The 21,763-nt window shown below is 35.3% G+C and overlaps 1 protein-coding gene and 1 long non-coding RNA gene across 4 annotated transcripts in view; one reads left to right on the top strand and one right to left on the bottom strand.

Annotated features, from left to right (window-relative positions):
• Positions 1-21,763, top strand: part of PCDH7 (protocadherin 7) — a 396,226-nt gene that overhangs the window by 292,472 nt on the left and 81,991 nt on the right. The window lies entirely within an intron of this gene.
• On the bottom strand, positions 1,820-18,198 carry LOC147916415 (uncharacterized). The gene is made up of 3 exons (XR_015552899.1): positions 17,667-18,198; positions 11,747-11,881; positions 1,820-6,353 (listed from the first exon to the last, which is right to left on the bottom strand). It is a non-coding gene; the product is annotated as an uncharacterized LOC147916415 (long non-coding RNA).

A 21,763-nucleotide genomic window follows, 5' to 3' on the forward strand; every position in this document is an offset into this window, starting at 1 on the left:
GCCTAGGTCAAGACTTCTGAAAGCAAGCCTGACCTACAATTCTAGAAGTATGGTTGAAGCAGAAATCTAGTTGTAGAGAATAAATCACTAAATATAGAAAAGAAGGGTATTCTCAAGGGTTTAGCCAAGCTACTTGACCATGGGGGAAAATTTAGAGTAAACTGATATCTAGTAAGTCATTCTAGATCAGGCTTTGACTGACATTTAGCAGCAGCAAAGGAACTTGGCACATACTTTTTTTAAACATTGTTATACATGCTTAGTTTCTGATAGTTTATGTTGAAATTTTATTCTAATTATTACTTACATTACTTATTATAAACCTAATCATTCATTAAAATATACTATTAGAATCATAAAGTAAATGATTCTATGATGATTAAAACAAATATTATTGCTTTCTTAGTAGTGAAAAACTTAAACATATTTAAGTGAAATAACCACAAAGCTAGCTGGAGGACTATTTGAGATGGAGTAAGAAATTATAATATAGAAAAGAAATAAAGTTTATTAATATCTTATTCTTCATTATAATTTTAACAAATAGGTATATATCTCCAAAAAACATATTGTTTTATGTTTTCCGTTTATGATTTGTATATAAATGTTACCATATTTTTATATTCTTCTGTGACTTGACTTACTCACCAGAAATTTTGTTTACGAGATTAATCTGTGTTGATGTGGGTAGCTGTGGTTCACTGATTTCAGTCGTACACAGTATATCATCGAAGGCCCTATATGAGAATTTATTTATAAATTCTTCTATTGATGGATATTAGAATTATTTCCAGTTCTTTGCAATAACTAACCATACACCTATGTATATTCTTATGCAGTATTTATGGCCTATGTATTTTAAAATCTCAGCTACACCACAAATCTGCTATTAAATCTGGGGTAAACTACATATTTTCTCTGAGTTGAAGATTCCTTGTGTGTAATATAGGAATGATCATAGTAACTTACTACATAGAGTGTTTGCAAAGAGAAAATATTAGATAATACATATCAAGTACTTAGAACAGCACCTGCCCATAAGTGCAAAACAAATATTAACTATCATTATTAGCATTACTCCAAAGCAGTAAAACCATTTCCATATGGATCATTGACCCTAAAGATCAGAAAATACTAACTTTTTTACTCAATTAGTGTGTTCTGAAGCACGAAAATCGTAGATTCAATTTGGCAATCACCTTTAGTATTTTAGAGTTTACTGTACTTTTGTGAAGGTGTGAGGATATGTGGGTGTTCATGACTACTGCCTCCACTGTCAGATGTGAAAATTAGAGCCTCTGAAGGCTGAAAGCCAATGGAAAGATCTTCCTCCTCAAGAAAAGGGAACATGTCTTGAAGCAGAATAGTCTGTTGTCTACTGTTGTCTGTTTTGGTTTTGATGTCTCTTCTCCACAGTACCCAAGTCTACTTCCTAATCCCCTCGTCGTACTGACTTGTGTTCTCATCTCTGGAATAAGACAAAAGAATTTCTTTTTTTTTTTTTTTTAAAGATTTTATTTATTTTATTTTTTCCCCCCAAAGCCCCAGTGGATAGTTGTATGTCGTAGCTGCACATCCTTCTAGTTGCTGTATGTGGGACTCGGCCTCAGGATGAACGGAGAAGTGGTGCCTCGATGCGCACCCGGGATCCGAACCCGGGCCACCAGCATCGCAGCGCGCGCACTTAACCACCAAGCCACAGGGCCGGCCGACAAAAGAATTTCTTGATTGTACACATTCTAACTTTATTAGAAGAGCAATTGGAAGGCTTACTCTTTTCTAAATGTTTTCTTGGTTGGTGTGTGTGTGTGTAAGCACACTTCAGATTGAAAAAAACTCAGCCTCCTTTCCTCTTAAGCTAAGAGAGTAAATTAAAAGCAGCAGTCAGGTGATTATATCCTCAAAGCAGGATGGGTAGATTTCATTAATGCCAAGCCAACAGACAGACTGCTAGGGGTTGCAGACTAAGGTCGTGCTCCCTTCACCTAGACTCTGCACTCAGTTTAAAAATCACAGGCCTAAATATAAGCAGAGCTTCAGAAAGTGATTCTAGGATTATATGATGTTGCCTTCTGTATCAGGAGAGCAAAAGACCAGGGCTGAATGTTTGTTTGTTTTTTATATGTCAGCTTTATTGAGATATAATTCGCATAGTCAACATACAATGCAATGCACAGATTATTTTCAATATATACTTAGGCGTGTTTTGGCAAATATATACACCCATGTAACCATCGTTGCAGTCAAGATATAAAACATTTCCATCACCTCGGGAAATTTCTTTGTGCTTCTTTGCAGTCCCCCCCTCCATGGCTCCCCCTAGCTCCCTGATCCATCTTAGCAATCACTACTGTGATTTTTATTACCATCTATTAGCTTTACCTGTTCTAGCACTTATTGTAAATGGAAGTATACTGATGTAAACTTTTGTGTCTTTTTTTTTTTTGCTCAACAAATTGTGTTTGACATTCATCAGAGGAAAGAGTGCTTTTTAATTGATTTTCCTATAAAATTATACTCACTTAAAATTTATACGTGTACGATGATTTAAATCACTTTAGTTCAGATCACTTTAGTATATTGAATTAGTTGAAGTAAATGATAAAGTGTTTCACTTGAGTGCATAGAGCATATCCACGATTAATCAGAAACTGGAAACATTTCTTGAGTTTAGGTTAAGTTGGCCAAACCAAGATGAGACAAAAATTTACTCATTCAGCAATTTATTAGGTAGGTCTTTACTCATTGCATGTGCAACCATCCTCAAAATCTAGTAATGTTTCATAATCTGGATCATTTGAGCTAAAAATATTGTCATTAAAGACCCCAATTGCCCAGATATGTGGCCTCTTGTGTATTTTGTTGGTTGGGAAACTACAAGTCAAATTAAGAAAAACTAAATCATATGCCACTTAGTATAGAAAAGTGTTTTCCCCTGAGTCACCATTCAGATGACATGTGTGATGAGAAAATACGTGGATCAGAAAAGCACATGGGGATGTAGAGTTGGGGAGAGAGGTTGGAAAAATTTTCTCATTTCTGGGACAGGAAAAGTTCAAGTGATTTTTGATAGTACTGACTTCTATTTAACAGGGCTAACATTATGATATTCATCATCAAACTGAAAATTCGATAATGCTAAACAAATTTGGAACAACTCCGTAGGGATTTTGTTTTGTGTTTGCTCATCCATTTATGTGATTCTTAAGATGAAATTCTACAGCTAAGTGCTGCTGAAAGAGGGTGCAATATACATTTTCTTCTGAAATTTGTTTCTTTACAGGGGAATTACCTAGTATATGGTACTCTTTACCTACAATTATAATCGTCTGTTTGGTTATTCTTCTGGGGCAGCTTTATGGGTGATGAAAATGTTTCAGCAGAGCCCTGACTTAATATTCAGATGTTGGTACTTTATTTTTCTTCACCTCACTTTCTTCTACTCAGTACATTTTAAATAGCAAGTTCCTTGTTTAGTATGTTGAAATCCAGCCCTTGCTAATTATCGTGGCTGCAATTTCCAACCTCACAAGTGAAAATCAAATCATGGCCTCTTGAGTGCTGGAAGCCATGCAATTTTAGGAAAAGCCCTGAAGGAGCATAGTGTAGCAGGCAAGTTCAAATCCAGTCCAACCTGGCATTTAGCAGTCCTACAAAGAAGAGAATGGCCCCCAAGCAGACCATTGCTTCCGTTGGCATTGCTTAGCTAGTTATTTGCATTTTCATTAGGACAGGGCAATTTTCCCTCAAACAAGCTGTTCCAATTTGCTTGTGTAGCTTTTGAACCCAATCAATATGCTTCCTCATATGGAAGAAGATATAGAAATGCCACTGAATGACTTGAGCTATTTTTAAAAAGGTAATTCTGCTTTATAAAAGCACATTTTAATATTTCTAAGGAATAAATAAATGTTATCTAAGGGGCATAAAACAAATCAAGAATAAACAAGCCTTTCTGTTCATGGAAGTGAGTATCTTTTCCTTCAAGCGAGTTGTGTGCAACAGGGGACAAATGGTAGCTATGGGAATAGAAAAGTTAATCAAAAAGGTAATCATGTGAATCCAGGCGGCATTCCCTCTGCAACTAGATACTAGTGTTTCTGATCGACAGAGTGCTCAGTGAGTTAGGGCACTAAGGTTTCCATCAGCTGAGTGTGCAGCCTCGCTCAGTAATGTGGAAATGCGGAGTACTCAGTCATTCATATCATTTGAATGTGTACAATTGTTTCAAGGCTTGATTTCTGTTCAAATACTTGTTTGTTTAAGGGATTGTTATTTTCTTTCTTGTCTGTTTTTTTAGGTAAGACCAGAGGATAGCAAAGCTTAGCAATGCTTTCTCTGACAATCATCAAATTATTAGAGTAACAGTAATCAGTCAGATATTCTTGTTACAAAGACTTTTTTCCCCACAGAAGTGTCTAATTTCCTTTTGATCTTTGCATATCGCATTGATGATTGTTAATTACACTGACATGTTGAATATTTGACTTTTCTGGTGAACAATGTTGCAGTAATTCATCAAAACCATATATGTATATATGAGTGTGTGTGTGTGTGTATACATATGTATGCATGTATAAGATATTTATGAATAGTTTATGCAGGCTGCTTCAAGTAAAAAGGGACTTGTAAATTGCCTCCAAGCTTTTTTTTTTTTTTTGGAGCACTATGCTAAGTACTGGAGAAAGATCATATATGGATGTCACCTCAAGGATGCTACTCTTTTGCGGGAGAAAACTACACAAAAATAAATATGATGGTCAACAAAGTATAATAACTGCCATAAGAGAAGTACAGATAATATTCAGTGATGGATAACAGAAAACAGAGATTGCTTTCAGCAAAATAGTTCACATAAAGAACTTACATCTGGCTTAAAGCAGTGTGAGTTATTTGTATTGTCTTTATGGCTGGCGATTAAACAGGTTTTCATGGAGTAAGTGGCATTCACTTTTAGGGGGTAAAAAAGATAGAATTTGGATATATGAACATTGAGAAAGGACATTCCAATAGTCAGGAATAATAGCTTGGAAAGATGAGCAAAGGTGAAAAAAACACCAAACTTGTGTCAACTAATATTACAATTAAATGACCACAGGGCTCCCAAAATATTGGAAAGGTAAAATGGGGCCAGATTATACAAAGTCTTACATGACAGTTTAAGACAACTGGACTTCAATTTATATGCAATGGCAAGTTGTTGTACATTTTTCAGCTTTAGAAAGATTAATCTGACAGCAATTGATACAATAAAGTGGAGTGAGGAAAGAGGAGGAGGAAGGCTATTGAGAAGGCTATTACAATATTTCCATAAAAAAGATACAAAGAGCATGAAACAGGAAGCACTAGCAGGCTTTAAAAGAAAGTTACATATGAGAAAGGTAGTAAAGAAATAAAGTGTACAAAATGTGATGGCTAATTAGATGAGAAGACGAATTAAAGGGAGGTTTCCAGAAAACATCTTGACTATTTGATGGCCATTTAAACATTTAAAGAACAGGGAATAGAGGAATGATTTATGGAGGCATTTGATGTATTTAATTTTTGGTATAATACTTGAGGCACTTAAAATATTTTAAGCATAGGCAGATGAGCAGGAGAATAGGGAGAGGAGGGGGAATAAAGAATTAAAATCTAAGACAAAGGTAAATTTAAAAATATAGATACACAAACCATCCTTGTGGAAATGATATTTGAAGTCATGGCATTGCTGAAACAACTATTTTAGAGAAGAACAAAAGAAATATTATGGAGAACAAACTAAGCTTAGGGTGTGGGGGAGGGGGTGGAGGGAAGGCCTGACACAACAGGAACATTCAAAGAAGGAAAATCAAGAGAACACAATGTCATGAAGGCCAAGGAGTTTTCACCTCTCTCAATATTTTCAGGAGATTAACAGAGGGTAAGGCCCGAGCAGGCTGTTGAATTTATAAAGTAGATCCTTGTAAACTTGCAAGAGAACAACTTTGGCATGGTAATGGTATAGGTCAAAGTGTAAGGAGCTTAAAATTGAATGAGAGATGAGAAAATGGAGATTGTTGGATGTCGTTTACACTTCATTAAGGATATCTAATGACACGAAAAAGGAGAGAAGATGGCAGCTTCCAACAGAACTCATGCCTGAAAGGAGCACTCTCTTTAATAGACAATTTCTGCCCATTTAAATAAAAAAAACAAAAGATCAATAAGTAAATAAGTTATAGTGGTGCCAGTCATTGAGACAAAATAATGAGAGGGTTCATGGAATATTACAGATTCCACGTTTTGGGGAGGTGGCAAGAAATTAGTAGTTTGCGCAGGAGGCCAGATGTTCTCAGCATTAACCAAGTGGATCCCAGAGTTTTTGTTCAAGGCTGTGTAGAGAAAAGCAAAGTTATAATTCTACTTTTTAGAACTATCCCTTTTATATACACCAATATAGTGTTAATTTCACATCCCCTATTTCCATAAAAATAGGGATTCTGTGACAAAAATATATTATGCCTCCTCCCTTCTCATTTTCTTTCTTAATTCAATTATCAGCAGAATTAATGCATAAAAGACAAAACACTTGTTTTATATTTTCTCGATTAATATTTCTATATTTCCTCGTGCTAGGGAGGCAAAGACTCAATTTTATGTATTTTATCTGGATTTTTAAAAGATAATAATCATTTATTATAACTAGGATAATAAATTACTACCATACTTGTAAACTACTAATTCATAACTATTAAGTGATGAAACAGTAAAAATATGTTAGTGTTCTTAGTAGTATAATTTGGTGTTTTAACAATTATAAAAGAATCTTCAAGTTAAATAATTGGTTATTTTTAATAAGCTTGGAGTAGTTTCTTGGGAAAATAAATATAATTATAAGATTCATTGTAGCTTTCTTTCCTTTTTTTTTTTTGTTAAAGTTAGTTATTTTTACGTATTTGTCAATTTTCCAGAGCTGAGACACAAATAAACAGGGGAAATACCGTGGCTTTTGCCCCTCATTCTTTTGTCGCAGGTTTAATATCCAGCTACCAAGGTTTACAGCATCTCTCCTAAGCATATTATTTTATTTTTGATTTCACCTCTTTCATATCTCTTCCATAACCTGGAAGAAATCTGAATAACCCAGCTAGATGCTAGTTTTTTTCAGGAAGTAAGCCAGCCTGTCAACGAAGGACTTGTAATTTCCAAGCATTTTATGAATTAGTTCTAGCATAGAGTGACCAGAAGGAATTACTGTGACTTTAAAATAGACAATCCATTTGAGCTTTAGACTCTGTTAATTTCTGGTACTTTTTCCCAAATGGAATCTCTGAATCTCTTTCTTTCTGATAAAACTAAGGCTGCTTTTTAGTTTTATGTTTTTGCCTTCTCTTTTTTTGTTTGCAGTTTTTTTTTTTTTTTTAGATTATTCCAAAATTGTTTCATGGGTATTTGTATTTCGATTACAAACCTTCCATGATGTCAGATTTAAGGAAGGAACTGTACAGTGTGTGCTTGTATGTGTGTGTGTGTGTGTGTGTGTGTGTGTCCAGGGGACAATATGAAGAGCCAGAGGGCACTCTCACTTCTGTAGGGAGCATAAAAGTTCTAGACCAACGAACTAAATCACGAGCTTCACAAAACATTCAGCTATTCTTTCTCTTAGAAGTCATGGCACGATAAGCAGAATGGCAGGCTAATGAAAATGACGGTAGCATATTTAGAATATTTTGTTGAATGCAATTCCTGATTTGCTGTAGTTTGGTATGGATATACGTTAGTAAAACATTTTTGGTCGAAATCCTCAGTACCAAGCCATAATGTTCTCTGTCTATTCAATTATTACAACTTATCTTTCCTATAGTTATGGAAACCAAAACTACACCATCTGTATCCTTGCATTAAATTTGATAGTATTACAAAGACTGCCTTTTGAGAGAAAGATTGAAGAAGGAGTGTGAATAGTTCTTTCATTTTTTTTAAATTATAAAAATGAAGGGCAGTGAATCCATGATACAGAAAAGAACATCAATGTACCTGCAGAATTCTTGGCTAGGTAGCTGGTGTCAAATTTCAATAGTCTCCTCAAGAGGGCACTGTCACCTGTTTTATATAGTAGATAATTTGTATCCTTTTATTGATAAGACCTCTTAGAATACTTAAAGAGTTATTTTAATCTATTTCTATCTGAAATGCAATGTTGCATCCTTTACGTCATACACCATTCTGCTATATGTAGCAACTGCCACGTGTGCATTGTTACCCAGCATGGGTTGACTTGTATATCAGTGTTAGCAACTTTTGGTTTTACATCAGTAATGTTTTGTGAATTGTTTCACCTAAAATTATTTAAATCTTAGCTATCAATTAACCAGAGTGTTTCTTTCTTTTTTGGTGAGGAAGATCAGCCCTGAGCTAAAATCTGTTGCCAATCCTCCTCTTTTTGCTGAGGAGGATTGGCCCTGGGCTAACATCTGTGTCCAACTTCCTCTACTTTATATGTGGGACGCCTACCACAGCATGGCTTGATGAGTGGTGCATAGGTCCACGCCTGGGGTTTCGAACCTGCGAACCCCGGGCTGCTGAAGCAGAGCACGTGAACTTAACCACTACACCACCAGGCCAGCCCCCTCAAAGAGTGTTTTTGAGCCCCTCCTTTATGCTTGTTATTTGTGAAATTGATATAATTAGGTAGTTAAGTTTTGGCTATGAAATCTGAGGCTTAGCAGGATAAATAGTCTAGTTTAGGCCTGCTTAGTAAGGCTCTTTTGCAACATCCCCACTTACCGTTGAGTCTTTCCACTTTTCTATTAAGATATGGCTTATAAATGATTTTACTTTCAATAATACATGTACAAACATCATGCTTAACTCTGGAGTGAGATTTCTTGGGTTTAAAGCAGCCCCACTATTTGGAGAATGTGAATATGGACAAATGACTTCTCTTCCTTGGGTTGTGATGAGGATTACATGGGTTATATATGTACAATATTAAGCTAATTTCATTAATATTATATATTTCTCCATTGCACTTGCCATGACTCAAATCATCTAGCTTATAGTTTGTGTAAAGTTTAGTTGGTCTCCAATGATTAAAAATGTTTCATTTTTTTAAAAAGCATATAAAATGCTTTTATTTTCTTAGGCATAGACTTAAAAAATCCTCAAGTTTTGTATACAAAGTATACACACACATATATACTTTTATATAAAGTATACACACATACACATATGGTTTTATAGAAATTCTATTCTAAAGTGACTTAGATTTAATTATTCAGAGGCAAACCCTTTTGAATTAAATATTCCAAAGCATAACGTTAAACATTTTGAAATAAATTATTTTTTGTTTAAATGGTACTTACATCTATCATATTAAAGTATTTCCTCTGAAAATGTTATATAACAGGGAAAAAATTCCAACATAATTTTTAGTTTTGCACAGAAATTGCTATAAATTTACGTTATAAATTCAACATAAGAATTTATAAGCACAGACTTGAATTGTTTATTTAATAATTGATATAAAGAGATAAAAGAGAATGAAGGGACCACAGTTGCTACTATAACTTTCTGTACACAATAGTGCTTATTTATATTTGATTTTTGACAGCATGTGGCTAGTTAAATTTTAATGGTTTCAAGTTAACTAAAATATTTACAGTTTTTTTAAAAAAATAGGTTTAATTTTCAAATAGTTGAAACTTTCTTTTTTCTCTGGTTATGTGGACACTACATAGCAGCAGTTTTAAAAACCAGATAAGATGGACTTGAAATGTTCTTGAAGATTATGCTAATGAATAACTTCATGTGGATTTCTCCTCGGCTGTTGTTGAGGGCAAATATTCAAAAACAAATCCCCCTACATTTGTACACTATCCTATAATATGATTGCCAATTTATAAGCTTCAAAGTGCAAACCAGTGCTCTCAAAACTTGGTTATCACTTACATTTTTCTTTTTAATTCAGGGATTACAAACAGTGGGACATGTACAGCTGCATCTTTTTGGACAAATGCTCACTGTAATAGGAGCCACTGTCTCTGCTTTTCTCTGATTATCTAATTACTGTTCCTCCATAGGAGTCCAACAATTGTCATTTCTCTCTTCTCAAAATTTACTTCTCAAGATGCACTCATCTGTATCAAAAGAGAAATACAGTAGGGGCAAAGAGAGAGACTGCTCATTTAATTTATTGATTGATTAGATGGCTGATTGATTTCAGAGCTTCCTTTAGGAGTTCATTATTTCTACATTTTGCAACCAATGTTGCTTTATCAAGTCTGATGAGTGGTCTTATTTAATTGGATGTCTCTCATAATTGCAAAGGCAAATATGTCAGATGTCTTTACCTATACTTCATTCATTTTGATCATTTCCTTCCTTGAGGCTAGTATTTATTTCTGCACTCAGAACTACCTTGAGAGACATAGAAAAGTGGCGAGTACCCATTTGATAGAAAATCTGTTTCAGGGTGTTAATTCAGGTCCATGTATTATATTTCAACAATTCGTTAACATTTCAGAAGAATATTGTAAAGAGGAAGTGATGCCACGATTGCATGTTTGTTTTGCATTTTCTTCCAGGTTTTCTATAGTCTTAGAGGTGATCAGCACTTTGAAAAAAAGGAAAATCAGACCATCTTTTTCTACTTCTAGCCATCCCTCACTAGTGATTTGCTTTAAAGCTTTGGGTTCCTTACTGCATGCCTGATTAAAACTATCCCATCATGCCTGACGTGATGGGAAACGCCATTCTGTCTCATTAAAAAGCATGCAGAAATCGGGCCCAGCCCGGTGGCGCAAGCGGTTAAGTGCGCACGCTCCGCTGTGGCGGCCCGGGGTTCACTGGTTCAGATCCCGGGCGTGCACCGAGGCACCGCTTGTCAAGCCATGCTGTGGCGGTGTCCCATATAAAATGGAGGAAGATGGGCACGAATGTTAGCCCAGGGCCAATCTTCCCCAGCAAAAAGAGGAGGATTGGCAGATGTTAGCTCAGGGCTGATCTTCCTTACAAAAAAAAAAAAAAAAAAAAAAGCATGCAGATGAACTCCCCCCTCCCAAGGGTTTATTGAGATATAATTGACAAATAACACTATAAACTATTTAAAGTGTTCCAATTAACATTTTTAAAGGTCCACATGCATAAGTAACTTGTGGCATGGTTATATATTAACAGTAACAAATAAATTATAGTTGCATAGTATTTGCACTCCTCTAAACTTAATTAAACAATTATCTGTGTAAGCATTTGTTAGAATATGAATTCCATAAGGAAAGAGACTTCTTCTTCCCCTTTCACATAATTGTGTCTCTACTATTCAGCACAAGATTGGTGCAGTAATGGGTATTCAATAAATAATTTTTGAATAAATGTATAAAATAAAACTATTACTAAGTACTCTTAAATGATAGGTAAAATGATAAGAACATCTCAGGAGTTTTGAAAACTGAGAGATTAATAGGAGATGTTTCCGGACTTCTTAACTATGGCTATACTGAGTGCTCAAAAAAGAAGGTGTATATTTATCAAGTCCAAAAGCATATTAATAATCAGAGTATCACAACATTGCATAAAACTTAGTTATTCTATTTTTAATAAAGATCATATTTTACTATGGGATATAAATATTGACACTTTCAAATCCATGATAATATAATTGTTACTAGTCCTTAGGCTTGATGCCAGTTAGGATCTTTCCATGTCAGTAGAATCCAAGACTAATTTGCTCTGATTAGCAGAGAATTACTTTGCAGACTTTCTGTTCATTTATGCAAGTACAGACCTGTTAATTCCAACTCAGTGAATTTATATGGGATGCCCACAAAAGTCGTCAGAAGCCTCAAGCTTTTTACTACAAATAGTTGATTTTTCCATATGCCAGACACTCAGTTTTTCAAAAGGAAGCATCCCACTGGTGCTGTTGAAAGAGGAAAAGGGAAAAGCTTAATTCCTTAAGTAAGGCTGCTGTTGTCACTCAACAAAGGAAATGCACTTAACCCAGTACAGTGTAAGCTCTTCTTCCAAAGGATCTAGTAAGAACATCACATCAGAATGTTGTCCTAACAGGACTTCATAATATAAAAGGACAAAATACCCTTTGAGAATAAAAGTACCAGTGAGGAAAAAGACAACTATGATGACATGTTGTAATTCAACTGTAAACCAGAAACAGAAAAGCATGCTGTAGGTATAATTTAAAAGTGTATTTTTATATTGCCACTTGAATGGGGCTTCAAGGCAGATAAGCCATAATGAGAATAGAGTAACTATGAGCATCAGGGCACCTGAGAGACCATTTAGTTATGGATAAGCATAACGCATTCCTTACAAAGTCACTGACAGCATGTGACCTAGCAGTTTAGAGATGGAGGTTGTTTAGGCTGATGGTTAGGAGGAGCCAAGTGTAGATAAGCAAGATGAAATCAGACAATGAAAGGTAGCCAGGGAAGCAACAGTCAAGAAATAAGCTACATTTCTTTTTCTTGGAGGGATAGGGCATAAATTGTTACTATTGATTCTATCTGTTAATTACATTGCAAGTGACAGAAAACTTGACCCCAATTAGCTTTAATCACAGGGAAGTTCATCCACTTAGATATCTGAAAAGTTTCGAATTTGACTTGGCATGGCTGGATATCTGGTCAAATATGGTCACCAGTGCCCTGTTTGACTCTCCCCATCTCCCGATCTCTCTTTCCATCCTCAGGCAAATCAATCCCTTTCGGGATTAAAATGTAACACTTGTCAACCATTCCAGCACAGTCTCACGGCTCCTATGGGGTCACATGGATGTATGTGAACCAATCATGTGGATGGAAGAAAGTGATATTCTGATTGGCTTAGACCAGAATCACGTGTCTACCATAGTATGAGGGGTGGGACTAGCTCCACCGAAAGAGCATGGACTAAAAGCTGAAAAGGGATCGTTTTCCAAAACGAAATACTGTATTCACACTAAAAATAGGGGAAATGGATGCTGGACCGTAAAAACACAACAAATGTTTACTACACTGGCCAATAAATAAGTAGTTATGGTGAGGGCCCATCTCTGGCTGTGACAGTAGGTATTCAGCACTTCCTTTTGAAGTTCTCTGCATTCAGTCTATGATTTGGCTTCCACAATATACTTCAGGAAGATAAAGACAGAGAAGAGTGCCCTCAGGCAGACTCTTACCAATTGAGGGATTTGTGCCAGATTCATTGCACATCAATTTCAAGAAACAGTTCATACAAATATTATTTTTGAATTGAGTGTTGATTTTGTAACCACTGCACGCTATCAGATAGACTACAAAATTATTATTTGTTATACTGACTATATGTAGGTGGGAGTAAGTATGGAAAATAATTTTCACATGATATAATAATCATACTTGCAATTACATGAGCTCAGAAATAAAATTATTGGGAACAAATAAAATATATGTACTCAGTGAGATTGCAGGGACAATAATTGTTCAGGTGCTATTTGGTTGTAAGTGATGTCTCTTAAATGTAATCCATGCTTTATCATGGATGCCCTTGTTTAAGAATTAATTAGCTTTATAGGCATTAATTATAATAATGTAATATGAAGAGACCTCACTGTACGTCTCTCATATTTTACTGAAATAATATTTATATTAAAGAGAAATGTAAAATTTGCCTCTTGGCCTTGCTGTTTCTAAGTACATCTTTATAATTAGGTGACTTCTATTTCTACACTCACTGGATGAAAATAGGTATAATTAGGTAAATAACATTTGTAAGGTGCTTTCGAACTCACAGAACAGATTCATATTCTTTCCTCAACAACGCTGTGAATCCGTTTTTAATCTATATTTTAGAGTTTGAAAAAGGGGCTACATAAATTTTTCAGGGTCACTTCACTGTCTTGCATTTATAGCCCTGTCCTCTGCCTTCACATCATCTGTCCTCTATTACACTAATATATTTCGAGCTGGGTATTATTTGTGAATAGCACCTGAATCTTAGTCACTTAGTTCACATAACTATTTATCATTTTCTTTCATTGATTTTTATGGAGCCTGCCTTGGAAACTCCAATTCTTTCTTCAAAATATTGCTCACACGCCACTTTCTGTTTAAGGCCTTCTTGAATCCCCAAGCAAATATGCCTTGTCTATCCTCAGAGCCCCATTGCATGAGCATCTGTTAGCACGTCTCACTCTATTATAATGATCTGTTTACATGAGTGTCTCTCCAACTGAACTGTGAGTTTCTTGAAGACAGAGCTCTTGTCTCATGCATCTGTGTATCCCCAGTTACTAGTACTCTAGGAGCTTAGCACCTGAGAGTTAAGCAATTAATGTTTGATGAATTAATGAATGAACCATACATACTGAAAACAGAGCAGCAAAGCTGTATAGATAGAGTGTCTTGCTGGAGCATATTGAAGTTAGAGATAAGTAATTTACAGCCATAGGTTAATAATCCCTGGATTTTATATGTAGGTTTTTTCCTCATATTGTTAATTTGCCATCCTAGAATTACATTAGAACTTGATTCTATTTCTTAATCTAGATATTAAAGCCCTTAAATAATGTCCTTTTTTTTAAATTTAATTCTTAACACGTACAATAAAACAGCACTAAATCACATGTTTTTCATGTGAATTTCAGCAGAATTTAAACCTTCACAACATAAAAATAGCAACCTTGAGTTGACACCTCATCAGATATGCAGTCTTCAGAAGAAAAGTCTTACCCTTTGTCTTAAATGGGAGCAGACTTGATCTTTTTAAAACTAAAGTATTGGGGTGTGTGGGGTGTGTGTGTGTGTGTGTGTGTGTTTGGGGGTGGGGGAAGTGGTTCATGATATTTCATTCATTTAATATATCTTCATCTATTGAGATGATCATGTGATTTTTATTCTTCATTTTATTAATGTGGTGTATTATGTTGATTGATTTGCGAATGTTAAACCATCCCTGCATCCCTGGAATAAATGAACATGATGTAATCTATGCAGAAATAGAAGTATAATGATGTATGCCTGAAATTTTTACAATGTTATAAACCAATGTTACTGCAAGAAACAAAAAATTAAAAAAAAAAAAGAAAAAGAAAAAATATATCTTCAGCAGAAAATAGGTGACCTCTAGTTCTGTGATGCTTATATTTGAATATTATGACCTTAATTTGCTTATCAGTGGTATTCTAATAAACTATTTTTTCTAAGATTTCATAGAAAAAGATGATTGCTAATTCAGCAAATATCTAAACTGAGTGTTAAGGTCATTGCTTTATATACTAATAGAAGGCTAATGGAATTTTGTGTCTTGGTACTCAATATAAGTCAGCCCTGGCGGTCTAGTGATTAAGATTCGGCACTCTCACTGCCCCAGCCTGGTCTAGGTTTCTAAGTCAGGGAACCACACCACTCGTGTCTGTGGGTTGTCATACTCTGGCGGCTACATGTTGCTGTGATGCTGAAAGCTATGCCATTGGTATTTCAAATACCAGCAGGGTGGACAGGTTTCAGAGGAGTTTCCAGACTAAGAAGAAGGACCTGGACACCCACTTCTGAAAAAATTGGCCTTGAAAACCCTATGAATAGCAGCAGAGCATTGTCTGATATAGGGCCAGAAGGTGAGAGGATGGTGCAAAAACAACTAGGCAGGATTCCGCTCTGCTGTACACAGGGGCGCTAGGAGTCGGAATCCTACCAATGGCACTAACAACAATGACTGAATATTAACTGCCAGTTTTGTGTTTAAGACATTAGAGAAACGTTGAATTGGTGTAGTAGGGAATGGACTTTCATGCCAATTCCTTGTCAACTGTGGCTTAACCGAAAGTAGCCTCCATATACCAGGATCCCAGGACCAATGTTTTAAGTTTTTCTTAAACTGATACAGAATTCGGTCTACTCTTACTACCATCAACCTTGGAGTGGTAATGTCATCCTCACCACTATTTTGGAACTACACAAGGGAATTTATCACTGTCCTATTGAACATCAAGAACTTACAGACTCCTGGAGTTGACAACGTAGCTGAGAATTTTTTTTTTCATGTTTTATTGAGAGATGGTAGGTAACAATGCAATGAACTTAATCCAAAGACCATTTCGTGAAGAAAAGATTTAAAATAATATCTTTTTCTTGAGGAACATAAGAGTCCCAGTTATCTAGTCTTTGCCCTCAAGTCACTCTCTCAAACAAAAAGGCTCCTTAGGAAATAAAAATGTAATAAATGAACAGGAATCAGAAAATCATAACAAGCATGAGTGATTCTGAAAACTCTATCTGCATACGCAATTAGAAAAGGATCTTTGTTTCTGACACACTGTAAACTCTGTTGAATATCAGGGGCTGCTGTTGAGGTTGCATCTGCCTGTCTGGCTTATCGTAGGCATCACTTGTGTTAGATTGAATTTCAGACTTGTCCCAGGAAGAGAACGAATGAAAATAATATAATCAAGCCATGTCCCTTCAGAAAAGATGGATTTTCATAATGTATTGTTTTTTTTTACTTAATGATTTTTCTCCTCTTTCTCTTCAACTTTCTGTTCTGTTTTAAGTAGTTAAATGCTATACGTGGCTGCTATCTATCCTTTAGGAATTGAATTACTTTTTTTTACCAGAGCTTTGATGGCTTTTTTTTTTGTCTGTGTGTGAGGAAGATCAGCCCTCAGCTAATATCCAATGCCAATCCTCCTCTTTTTGCTGAGGAATATTGGCCCTGAGCTAACAACCGTGCCCATCTTCCTGTACTTTATATGGAACTCTGCCGCAGCACGGGCTGACAAGCGGTGTGTCAGTGCGCGCCCGGGATCCAAACCTGAGGACCCCAGCCCGCCGAAGCAGAGCGCGCGCACTTAACTGCTGCGCCACCAGGCCGGCCTCTTTGATGGCTTTTTTTGAGAAATCATTTTCCAGATCTCTATCATTGCAGCAATTAGGATATCTTTTCTATGGGCAATTTTTGATTTTTTTAATCGATGCTAAAAATTAGATATGATTTATAGAAACAAAAAGGGAAGCCACACATTCCATTTTATTCTCAATTCTTTCAATACCCATATGTACTCTTTCAGACTTCCCCAGCTAGTCTCCCTGCTTCCATCTCTTCTCACTTCCACAGTTCAGCATACCCATCACTAGGCTAATACTGTGAAAACACCATTTTCATAACGCCACCCCCTATGCAAAGTCCTTTACTTATTGGTCCTGCACAAAATTCCAATCTCGATACCTGGTCACTCAGACTTTCCCAAACATTCAGTCCAAACTTGACATCCTGTCCTCCAAACATAACTTAGTTTTGTCTTTCTTTCATGTATTTGTTCTTGCTGTTTCCTCAATCTACATCATCTTTCTCTCAGCACCACTAACTCGGATCCTTTGCATACATCAAAACTCAGTTTGATTTCTTAATCTTCTAGTGAGTATTCCCTGCTCTTCTTACGCCACTACTGTTTTTACTGTGTCCTTATGACACCCTGTATGTTAATACTCACTTGTTATTCCTCACCTACCAACTATTATTGTCCCATACCCATATCCCATATCCATGTCATGTATACATGCTCTGTCCCTGCATCTAAATTTTACTTCCTAGGATTTAGTAGCTTCATTTTATAATTCTTTTCATTTCCCCTACCATTGAGCCAAATACATTTTAAAAATAATAGGTTACACAACTAAAATCTACTGATTATTTGAAATTACTTTCAGCAGTAATGATAATAAAATACTCACCTAGAACAGGCGGAACACCTGGACTCTGGAACAACTTTTGATCCGACAATCAAAGCAGAATGTCTTGGGAACAACATGTAAAATCAAACAGCTACAGCATATTTAACACCCATAAGAAGGATCAAAGATTATTAACATGTCCAAGTTAATATGTCCAAAAAGGCTGATGATTATTAATGTTACAGCTGGAGTTACAACAAATAAGCTGATAGAGACTGAACTCTTACACTGGGTAGGAATTTGCAAACTAGAGAGATACCTCTAGTTTAAACCACACCCACTTTGTAAAGAGTTGCCTTGCATTATAAATATCTGTGTACAGTGCTTCTAACATATTTTAAATTTTTTTCATTACCTCCCTTCTGTGTGAAGAGATAAGAAAGTAACTGAAAAATTTAGCTTGATTGATTTAAAGGAAGTAATCTGAATGTCATTAGGTCAGGGAGGCTAAAGATTCTGGTTCCTCTTATGGTGCCATTATACGGGCAAGTCAGAATGGTTTAAGGTGCCAGATGGGTGCATCTGGTCTGATATGTCCTCAGTGCCCTTTTGTTGATCCAATTAGGCGAATTTATCTGCAGATTTCTCCTTAGAATTGCAACTTATTTGAATAGTTTTTCCTATCACATTCATTATTAAACTTTTTTTTTGATGTGGAGTGTAGAGTATTTATCAAATGTTTGTATCAACTTGCCATAATTTTAGTTCTATTCCACTACATGTTATTTTTATAACTGCTGTCAAGGTCTTATTATGGCTTTCTTTCCTACTATTATTGTATAGCATTATCTGTACATGTTTTGTCTCTAGATGTTATACGAACATATGAATAACAAAGCATTTATGTTCCTCAATAGCAAATATGGATTTGACATGGAAACCCACTAGTTTTAACTTCATGAATACCTTTGATCCTTTTCTCCTTAATTAATATTTTTATTTCTTCCTTTATGTGAGTCATCTTCAGGTGAAATATTACGTTTGTATACCTTCCTCCTACAAAATCAAACAAAAAGACATGTTAGCGTTGTCTTAAGGGATTATATTTTCAGGTTTATAGAGCATTTTCTTTGTTAAAGCTTTTGAATTTCAGAGAAACTTAGTATATTCTGATTTTCATAATACATTCAAAATTTACAAATACTAATTTTTAAGATCTCTCATGTAGTAGCTGTATATTTTGAGGGTCTACAAAAGCTTTAGGTGATAATAGGTTTTCAAAAATCTGCTTATGGACTGTAACGGATTTGGGCAGTAGTAGACTTTTAAAAACCTCAGATGACACCTACTTCATTTACCTCAGTAAACATCTGACATCATACTAGGTTCTAGGGTTGAGTCTTATAATATAACTGCCTCATGATCTTCTCTAAGTACTTTCACAGGAGACATCTCCTTATCATTGTCAAAGAGGAAATACTAGATAAATTATTGGCACAGCATTGTAATGTAATTCTCAAGTTCTAGAACTAAGTCAGTTGTGGTTAGTAATGTTTTTCCTCTGAGGCTGAGAATGCATTCAGAAGTAAACTAAGAAAATAATGAGAAAGTCAAAAGGCTGTGTTTAGTCAGTTAATTGCAAATTTCACAATATTCTTAAGTTATATGAATCTGAGATAAACAGAACATCTGATGCTTTCTTTGTATCTTGTTTATAAAGGAACATTGGATTTTCACCTAATTGCTAATGGTATTGATCACTAGAACTCTAGTTGGAGACATTTTACCCACCTGGAACACAGCTGAGCTCCAATGTAAAGAGGAGAAATGTATTTTATGCAAACAGAGTCCAGATGCCACCCTCATCTTTATAAACACTGGGTGTTTATATTTCTCTCTATGACATTTTCTTAAATTTTCATTCATTAACCAAATATCCAAATGAAACAATATAAATATGTATGTGTTTGTCAATGAATATCCCAATTTCCTTATTTATGTATTAAGGATTTGCTTACTTTTAGAGAGTTTGAGTGTTTAGGAAAAAAATGTTATTTAATAATAAGTTTGGTCTTTGCTTAAGTCCATTCATAAAAGAACATCCAAATGTGCTTTATTTAAAATATTTGTAAACATGTGAGACTTTCTCTTTCTTTTCACTTTGCCAGCATTCAAAGAGATTTGGCTTTTATAAGTAGAAAAGCTTAGACATGTTATATTTTTCTGTTCTCCTTCTGCATCTTTGAGAAATTGACATTATTTTTATGATTCTATTTAAATAGTCGTCTCTTCTCCAATTTTCTTTAAAACAAAATTATTACAGAAAATAAAAAAATGAAAGCATTGTCCTAAAGCACAATCTATTAAGTAGAAAAAACTTTGTCACTTTTAATGGTAGTGATTCAGAAAGAACAACCTAGACATTCAGGGGTTAAATGCATGAATTTCTACACATAAACATATATTAGCTTCTCTGTACTGGTGATTAGAGAAGAAAATAAAACTTTGCTGATGTGTCTGAAGTGAGTTGGGCTCTGATGATATACTTGATAATGGAGGTCACGTGCCAGTTAGCACTATAGGAATCTGATGCTGTCACTGAATTCAACTACCGAAGTAACACCATACACTCCATGAAAGAGGATAAGGGCAATCACACACAAAAAAATACATCATTTAAAACTCTTGCTTGGTTTAGAAAAATTCTTATCTGGAAAAGTCACATTTGTAAACTCTTTGTATAAATGTCCACCATTGCAACCAAACAGTTATTTCTCCATCCATTCATTTCTTAGGAAAGGCCTATTTAGTACCTACTGAATACGCCCAGCATAACCTGAATGATAAACTATCTGAGATATCCTTACATTCTCAAAAGGGAGACAAAACATGTACCTGAAAAACATAAATTTTCTAAGTGCCTTAAGAATCATAGACAGAGTGCTAGGAGCTCAACGAAGAGAGAAATCTTCTAATAGACACTCACAGAAGATTCCTGGGATTTAAATATCTAATTAAATTGAAATGGCCTTTGACATCTGAAAGCAATAAGATTCTGAACAAGCATCTGCTATGAAACAAGAATTTGCGGCATTGAAAATTTTTATTTAAGAACACTAGAGGAAATTTTGGCTCCCTATGACACAAACACACACACACACGTAAACACACACAAACATGCCCAAAAAAACAAAAACAAAGACAAAAAACTTCCACCAATTAAATCCAAGACAGGCATATATCTGTGCTAAGAAATTAGGTGATACAAATTTTCACTTAAAGAGTTATCAGTATATTCTTTGGTTTAATCCATTCTGTTTAATAGAGTATTCCTAGTGGTGAGGTTCTTTGAAATTCATCTTAAATATTGTTGATGGCTGTGTAAACAATGCTAATTTATTTGTTAAGTATTCATTTACATATACCAGTCCATCAAAGCAAAATGCTTTTTTGAGGAAGATTGGCCCTAAGCTAACATCTGTGCCCATCTTCCTCTATTTTGTATGAGGGAAGCTGCCATAACATGGCTTGATGGGCAGTGCATAGGTCTGTGCCCGGGATCAGAACCTGTGAACCCCCGGTCACCTAAGTGGAGCACATGAACTTAACCACTACACCACCAGGGAGCCCCAGTCCATCAAAGCAAATTTTAACCAAAGACTTATAAACCTAACAGACAATTGGATAGTAATCATTTAGTTAGGCAGAGTGCATTCACCCGAGAAGTAAATGATATATATGACATTTAGTTACAAACATGATTTTCTAAATTTTTATTACTTTTATTTTAATGAGCTTCCTAAGGACAATAAATATAATTTGACAAGTGATTTAATTAAGGAGGTAAAAGACCTTCTTACATTCTAGGTAATATTTTTGGAAATTACTGAATGAAAAAAGTTAATTGCCTGGCAGCCTTTCACACCAACTGTGCTGGCAATCTAGTTGCAAACCTAATAAATACTTTCTCATATAGACAAATGTGCTTCAGATAATGATAGAGTCTTTGAGTAGAGAATTCTGGATACAGTCATTTGAAAGGGGAACAATAGGATAAGCAGAGCCAACTAGAAGAATCAACAGAGGCAGTGATGCACAGAATTGTGAAGCTATTTACAGGCTGACACTCACTGCCACATGTAACTGACTGCAGACCT

The sequence above is a fragment of the Ceratotherium simum genome, chromosome 8 (assembly GCF_057802395.1).
Source record: "Ceratotherium simum simum isolate JZ-2026a chromosome 8, ASM5780239v1, whole genome shotgun sequence".
In the NCBI taxonomy this organism is placed as follows: domain Eukaryota; kingdom Metazoa; phylum Chordata; class Mammalia; order Perissodactyla; family Rhinocerotidae; genus Ceratotherium; species Ceratotherium simum.